Below are 9,109 nucleotides of genomic sequence, written 5' to 3'. Positions count from 1 at the left end.
ATTATTATTATTATTATTATTATTATTATTATTATTATGATTATTACCATATTCAAGATGCCCTCACAACATGTTATAAAAATTGAATTTTTGCTATGTTATTATTATTATTATTATTATTATTATTATTATTATTATTATTATTATTATTATTATTATTATTATTATTATTATTATTATTGTTATGACCAACTAAGCTACAACCCTAGTTGGAGAAGCAGGATGCTATAAGCCCCTGAGCTCCAATAGCAAAAAATAGTTCAGTGAGGAAAGGAAATAGGGAAATGGATAGAATACAGGTATAAAATTCTATACCTTCCCTTCTTGCTTCAGTTTACACTCAAACTCACTATTATCTCTTCCTCTTGTTTTGTTTTAACTTTTTATAATTCATATATGAAATAAATACTTTAATGTTACTGTTCTTAAAATATTATATCTTGATTGTTATTATATACTTCTCTTGTAGTTTGTTTCCTTTTTTCACTGGGCTATTTTTTCCTGTTGGAGCCATTGGGCTTATGGCATCCTGGTTTTTCAAGGAGTTTTGTAGCTTGGCATGTAATAATAATAATAATAATAATAATAATAATAATAATAATAATAATAATAATAATATTATCAAATAATAATAATAATAATAATAATAATAAATAATAATAATAATAATAATAATAATAATAATAATAATAATAATAATAGATAATAAGCCACTTCAGTTCTCTTCCCCTCCATCGTTTGATTATAATTAACTTCTAAATAATTCAAACTTCAGCCTCCCTACTAAAGCAGCGGGAGTCTGGGTACACTCTTCCAGGCTGCTGTGCACAGACCAGCTAATTGTGAATTATCTGGCGTCACACTACCAGTGACATCATCGCCGTACTCAAAGTTCTTTTGAAGACGAAGGCTAACTTAGTCTAACAACAAGTAAATTGGCACTGGCTTGCTTATTAGTAGTCAATTGTCATGATGCTCTTATAATACCTCATGTATGAATTTATGGTAATGTAATTCATAATAATAATAATAATAATAATAATAATAATAATAATAATAATAGTAATAGTAATAATAATAATGATAATAATACTAACAAATCCCTATATAATAAAGGATAGCTCTCTCTCTCTCTCTCTCTCTCTCTCTCTCTCTCTCTCTCTCTCTCTCTCTCTCTCTCTCTCTTTATTTATATATATATATATATATATATATATACACACATATATATATATATATATATATATATACATATATATATAAAGATATATATATATATATTATATATATATATATATATATATATATATATGAGTTAGTCATATCCTAGTGAGTGGGAGTTCTTATGCGTGCATAAATCTAATTATCTAGCCATCACTTTTGACGGGTCGCGTAAGCTAGTGATAATGGTAAGAAAGGAAGCCTTCATATTCCTTATATTTAAGAAACATTTCTCACTAAATTACACATTTTCCCTTTAAACCACAACTATTCACAGAAAATCACTAATATTTCATTTCAAACAAACCGTATGCAATGGTATATGCACCATCATATAAGTCATTATAATGCTACATGTTCAGGTGCACAAATATGCAGAGTTTGGAACACAGACTCTAATTATGTTTACCGTTTAAATATTTCCTCCTCAATTTATAAATTTCAATATAGTAGGTATTAAAGGAATGTGAACTGATTATCATCATAATCACCATACATATTACCACCAATATTATTAGCAGTGACACTATTATGTCTTTATTATGCCTTTATTATAAAGTATAAAAGTACACTCGGGCACACTATTCTATCTTATTTCTATTCCTCTTGTTTTTGTTAAAGTTTTTGTAGTTTATATAGGAAATGTCTATTTTGATGTTGCTGTTTTTAAAATATTCTATTTTTCCTTGTTTCCTTTCCTCACTGGGCCATTTTCCCTGTTGGAGCCCCTGGGCTTATAGCATCCTGCTTTTCCAGGTTGTAGGTTAGCAACTAATAATAATAATAATAATAATAATAATAATAATAATAATAATAATAATAATAATAATAATAATAGATCTTTTAACCCACACGCAACCTTATCAACGTAACCAACTGGAAACGTCCCTGCCTGGGAATCTGTTGGACGGGAGTTTGAGACCCGTTCAAGCTCAATATTTTTTAGCACTGCCTGTAACCTCACCTTCCTTGTGAACAAGCTGGGGGCAACTTATAGGTAGACCTGCTGAGTCATCAACAGCCATTGCCTGGCCCTCCCTGGTCATACCTTGATAGAGAGGGGACTTGGGTGCTGATCAAAGGTGTATATGGTTAGTCTCTAAAACGGTTTACAATCCGATGCTTCTGCCATTCATGCGCGACCTTTAAAACTTGAATTTGAGGAAGAGACTAGAGTAAAGTTACCATCAAATCTTCCACTGCTTACTCAAACCGCCTTAAAATATATATAAAAAAATAGAGTGCAGAAAAGTACACTTTGAATTGGATACAAAAACTATTGTAAAATAGCCATGAAATCTTCGATTGCATAAGCAAACCGCCTCAAAATACAGAATAAAATACTTTGAAAAAAGTAGTTTGAATTTGATGCGAAAACTATTGTAAAATGACCAAATCTTTGACTGCTTAAGCAAACCGAATCAAATTATAAAATAAAATACTTTGCAGAAAAGTACTAAGCTTTAATTTGCTGCGAAAACTATTGTAAAATGACCATCAAACCTTTTACTGCTAAAACAAACGATCTCAAAATATAGTATAAAATACTTTGAAAAAAAGTACAAAACTTGAATTCAATACAAAACTATTGTAAAATGACATTCAAATCTTCGATTGCTTAAGCAAACTTCTCAAAATATAGAATAAAATAGCGTGAAAAAAGTCCAAAACTTGAATTTGATAAAAAACTATTATAAAATGACCATCAAATCTTACACGGCTTAAGAAAACGTCCTCACATTATAGTACAAAATACCATGAAAAAAAGTCAAAAACTTGAATTTGATACCAAAATTATTGTAAAATGACCATCAAACCTTCTACTGCTAAAACAAACGACCTCAAAATATGAAATAAAATACTTTGAAGAAAAGCACAAAACTTGTATTTGATACAAAAACAAAAACTATTGTAAAATGACCATCACATCATCGACTGCTTATGCAAACGTCTTTAAAATATAGTATAAAATATCGTGAAAAAAAGTCCAAAACTATTGTAAAAGGACAATCAAATCTTTGACTGCTTAGGCAAAGACTAAAAATCATAGCATAAAATAGCGTGAAAAAAGTCCAAAACTATTGTAAAAGGACAATCAAATCTTTGACTGGTTAGGGAAAGACTAAAAATTATAGCATATAATAGCGTGAAAAAAAGTCCAAAACTATTGAAAAAGGACAATCAAATCTTTGACTGCTTAAGCAAAGACTAAAAATTATAGTATAAAATATCGTGAAAAAAAGTCCAAAACTATTGTAAAATGACAATCAAATCTTTGACTGCTTAGGCAGACTAAAAATTATAGCATAAAATAGCGTGAAAAAGTCCAAACTATTGTAAAATGAAAAACAAATCTTTGACTACTTAAGCAAAGACTAAAAATTATGGCATAAAATAGCGTGAAAAAAGTCCAAAACTATAGTAAAATGACAATCAAACCTTCGCCTGCTTAGGCCACGACTAAAAAATATAAAATAACATGAAAAAAAAAATTACAAACCTAAACCCCTAAATCTACCTACTTGCAATCCTTAAAGCCGAGAATTCTTCACGGGCCAAACCTTAAAAATCTAGTTTTATTTCGACGGATCTTTTCCTATCCGCGAGTCCTTTCCTCCTGTCCTCAGGGATGCTGACATGTCACTCAGAATTTCGATCTCCGTCTTACCCTCATTTCCAGCGAAGGATCCCTTCTTATATCCTTTAAATCGGATTATATTTACATTTATATTATTATTGATATTGTCGTTTTAATCAATATTACTATTTTTCATATTCTTTTACTTGGATATTTTAATCATTATTATCATTATTCTTTAATTCAATTATTATCATATACACATTATCAAATATATATATATATATATATATATATATATATATAATATATATATATATATATATATATATATATATATATATATATATATATATATATATATATGTATGTATATATATATATATATATATATATATATATATATAAAGTATATATACATATATATATATATATATATATATATATATATGATAAATCTTTGCACATTTAAACGTGTTTTCCATTTTCAAATAAGCCATATATTTTTGCATATATATGTATATATACCTATCTATATATACACACACACATTATATATATATATATATATATATATATATAGAGAGAGAGAGAGAGAGAGAGAGAGAGAGAGAGAGAGAGAGAGAGAGAGATACATACATATACATATAACAAGCATATGCAAAATAACTCACCCTTCGAGAAATGCATTAGAAAGCCAACTGGGGAAAAATTCAGGCCAATTTATTTTTACGATTTCGAGAGTGGTTTGGAAATATTTTCGGATAAGCCATAAGGAACGCCCTAAAAGGGCAATGCAGAAATAAATATTTAGTGACCATGACAATACCCATAAAAGTGTCTCCTAAAATGGGGCAAAAGGGGATTTCCATGATAAAAGAGGAAAAGAGAGGCAAAGATACGAGTACGGATTTTTCAGACATGACCGTAACATGAATTGGATATGGTACTGAATAAGAGAGTGAATGAATACAGTGAATTTATGAATCAGTAGCCTTAAGTAATTTCAGACATAACTGCAACATGCATTGGTGATGTTACTGAATAAGAGTGAGTGATTAAAGAAATGTTATACATTAATAGCCTTACGTAATTTCAGACAACTGCAGCATGAGCTGCCAGTGTTACTGAATAATACAGTGAATACTACTGCAAACATGAATTAGCTGTTACTGAATAAGAGTGAATGAATACAGTAACTTCATAAATTAATAGCCTCAAGTAATTTCAAACAGGAATGCCGCAATTACGATGTTATTGAAAAAAAATGAATGAATACAGTAAATTTATACATTAATTTATATACATTCTAAACACTGAAGACTTTCCAAAATATGATTAAAAGCAATCAGCAAAAAGAGAAAAATGTATAAAAGTGAATTTCAATTTCATTCCCATCAAAGAGTGGAGAGTTAAGGCGGCCGAGACGAAAGGAAAAAAAATAACTCGAAGATGTGTCTTGGAGCCACTAAACCTAAATTAAATTTTGGAATTCCCTTCCTTAATATTTTCTCTCGAGATCAGAGTTGATATAAAGAAAAGGGAGAAGCACAAGAAAAAAAAAAAAAAAGATGAAGCCTGGGAAGATAAAACTTACGGCAAGCACTTATTGTTTCTTTATTTAACTAGTGTACACGACACGTCAAAAATGACGGCTAAATATCTAGATAGATATGCAGGCACATGCAAACCACTCTCGCCAGGGTATGTCTATTCCCTCTGGTCCCCATTAGAGAAATGGGGAGAGCTGAGTGTGACTGGAAATATATATATATATATATATATATATATATATATATATATATATATATATATATACATACATATATATATCTATATCTATATATATATATATATATATATATATATATATATATATATATATATATATATATATATATATATATATATAATGCACGTATTACCAATTACCACAATGACCAATCGACTTCTCGAAGTCCATAAGTAAATTGCCCATTGTACAGAGAGAGAGAGAGAGAGAGAGAGAGAGAGAGAGAGAGAGAGAGAGAGAGAGAGACTGAAAACCACCCAAGAGATGAAAAAATACTGCACCAAACTTCCAACAACACAGCGCCATTAAACACTCATCACCAGTCGGCTGACACTCACGCCATCCATTAAGACCGAAATGAAATAAAAAAAAATGGACACTAATTTTCCTCCAGTTGACAAGCCAATTGACAACGCAACTCAAATGGCTCCCGGATCTTATCAGCCAATCACGGAGGCAACTTTGCTCATTAAGGACCCAAATTGAACTAACACATCGGGGCTTCGTGAAAACAGACACACCACAATCGATGAGGGAAAATATCAATCTGTAAGTGGGTGGCAGACTATTTAATGAGAAGCATTACTATAACAGGTAGGCACCGTGCCACTGTGATAGAAAGACAGCAATGTTCATATTTTTCATTTCAGAGAGAAGTTCAATTTGAGGTGGTGCTGTATTTGTTTACAAGACCACGCTCTTCATATACTCCCAAATTATGCAAAGCTATTGGTTTCCTCTATTACTTTTCCCTAATTTAGAACATTTTGCCACATGGGAAATCATAAAAAACTATAAAAATTATATATATATATATATATATATATATATATATATATATATATATATATATATATATATATATAAAATAGCCTGGTTTCCTCACTAAAGCGACCTGGAACCGAGGAAAAAATAGCTTTTGCATAATTTAGCATTATATGGAGAGCGTGGTCTTGTAAACAAATAACGGTATTGTTTTTTTTTTATCTCTCGCTCTCTCCAACACTGATGATATAAAGCGGTTTCTTCTTGCTTTCGCATATCTTGTACTGTTTGAATTTTGTCATTCTTGCTCTCAACTATCTGTATATAAGCTAGTTGTCTTGAATAAACTTAGTTACATTAAGAAAAAGGCAATACTTTTTGTTTATCTCTTGGTCTCCCCACCACTGATAATATGAACCTGCTTCAGCCTTCTTTAACGTGTTTTGTACTGTTGGAATTCTGTGTCCTTCTTGCTCTCAACTATCTGTACATAAGCTAGTTGTCTTGAATAAACTTAGATACATTAAAAAAAAATACTTTTTTATCTCTCGCTTTCCCCAACGCTGATAACATAAAGCTGTTTCAGCTTGCTCTTGTATGTCTTGTACTGTTTGAATTTTGTGTCCTTCTTGCTCTCAACTATCTGTATATAAGCTCAATGTCTTCAATAAACTAAGTTACATTAAAAAAGGAATAATTTTCTATCTCTCGCTCTCCCCAGCACTGATTATAAAAAGCTATTTCAGCTTCCTTTAAAATCATGAATATACACCAACAGCGTTCTATTTCAAAACTTTCGAATCTACTGAGAGAAATGTTTATTATTAATCCCCATACAAAACAAAAATTTATTTAAATAAAACCCACCATGAACATATGCGCCCCCCTCATGACGTGCGCAACCCCCCCCCCCAAAAAAAAAAAAAAAAACACTTAAAAACAATTTTTAAAAAAATAGATAAATCGATAGAGATAAAACTCTATTAAAACCTCCCTATCAGAGAGGAGTGTGGCAAGGATTTCACTCTGTTACTAAATCACTTTCATTCCAATTAAATCGGGACAGGGATCTATTTCCGGCCAGGGTAACAATTCCTTTCAGGCGGGGCCCCGTTTCTCTCGGGCCAGATCCAGCCACCCGGCCCACCCCCAAAATGACCGGACCCATATTGACAACATCCAATTAAACCATGTACTCTCCAAATCACCCACAATCCCGCCGTTCAATTAACCGCGTACATCAGTCACATCGCACGCCAATGGCTGGAACGTGACACCATTCGGATGTCAAAATACACAGCGTATTGTACATGCAGACTTGAGCTTCCTGCTGGGACTGGAATCTATCTTTCAATCGGACTGGAATCTACACTTGTCAGTCTGGAATCTACCCTTCATCCGTACTGGAATCTACACTTGTCTGTCTGGAATCTACACTTGTCGGTCTGGAATGTACATTTCAGTATGACTAAAAACTACACTTCACTCTGACTGGAATCTACACTTTAGTCGGACAGGAATCTACGCTTTTATATATATACATATATATATATATATATATATATATATATATATATATATATATATATACACACATATATTCAGGGCAGTTATTACTTCAACATGAGATATGACAATTCATAGTACAGCTTAGCTAGAATAATAATAATAATAATAATAATAATAATAATAATAACAATAATAATAATAATAATAATAAAAAGAATACAGGCAATTCTTCATTCCATCGAGAGTCCAGATTTAAGAAAGCCACTTATGAGAGAGAGAGAGAGAGAGAGAGAGAGAGAGAGAGAGAGAGAGAGAGAGAGAGAAATAAACTTTGTTCAAAGTTATACGTAGCTTCAGATAGCAAACAACTATTGCTGCGAAATTTTCTTTTCATATTTTTTTCTATCAGCATCTTCCCACCCAATCTCTCCCCTTTCTTCTCTACTACTCTCTCCCTTTTCCCCTTCTCTTCTCTGTTCCTCTCTCTTTCCCGACTCTATTCTATTCCTCGCTCCTTTCCCCCTGTATCTTCTCTAATTCTCTCTTTTTCCCTTTTCTTCTCTATCCCTCTCACTTTCCCCCTCTTCTTTATTCCTCTCTCTTTTTCCTCTTTTCTATTCCTTTTTCTTTATTCCTCTCTCCTTTCCTTTTCCTGTATTTGTCTCCTTTCTATATTCTCTATGCATTCCTCTTTTCCCATCTCTTCTATTCCTCTCTCCTTTTTCCTTCTCTATTCCTCTCTCCTTTTCCTTTCCCTTCCCTCTTTTTCCCCTCACTACTCTATACTCTATTCTTCTATTTTCCCGTCTCTCTTCCCTTCTCTTTTCCTATCGCATTTTTCTCCTCTTTTTTCCTATTCCTCTCTCCTCATCCCCACCTTCTCTATTCCTCTCTCCTTCTCCCTTCACTTCTCTATTCTCTCTCCTTATCCCCTCTTCTCTATTCCTCTCTCCTTATCCCTTCTCTTCTCTATTCCTCTCCTTATCCCTTCTCTTCTGTATTCCTCTCCTTATCCCTTCTTTTCTCTATTCCTCTCTCCTTTTCACTTTTCCTCTCTATTCCTCTCTCCTTTTCCCTTCTCCTCTCCATTTTCTCTCTCCTTATCCCCTCTCTTCCTGCTTACCCCGAGATTCCTGGCGTTCTTTGAGTCACCTCCGACAATGGCCGCAGGGACAGGAATTTTAGCATCCAAGTTCTTCGTTATGAAATCTGAGATATGGAACGGGCGGATCTATTTTATCCTT

Source organism: Palaemon carinicauda, chromosome 22 (assembly GCF_036898095.1).
Source record: "Palaemon carinicauda isolate YSFRI2023 chromosome 22, ASM3689809v2, whole genome shotgun sequence".
In the NCBI taxonomy this organism is placed as follows: Eukaryota; Metazoa; Arthropoda; class Malacostraca; order Decapoda; family Palaemonidae; genus Palaemon; species Palaemon carinicauda.
The sequence above is the reverse complement of the archived record's forward strand: the minus strand, read 5'-3'. Positions refer to the sequence as shown.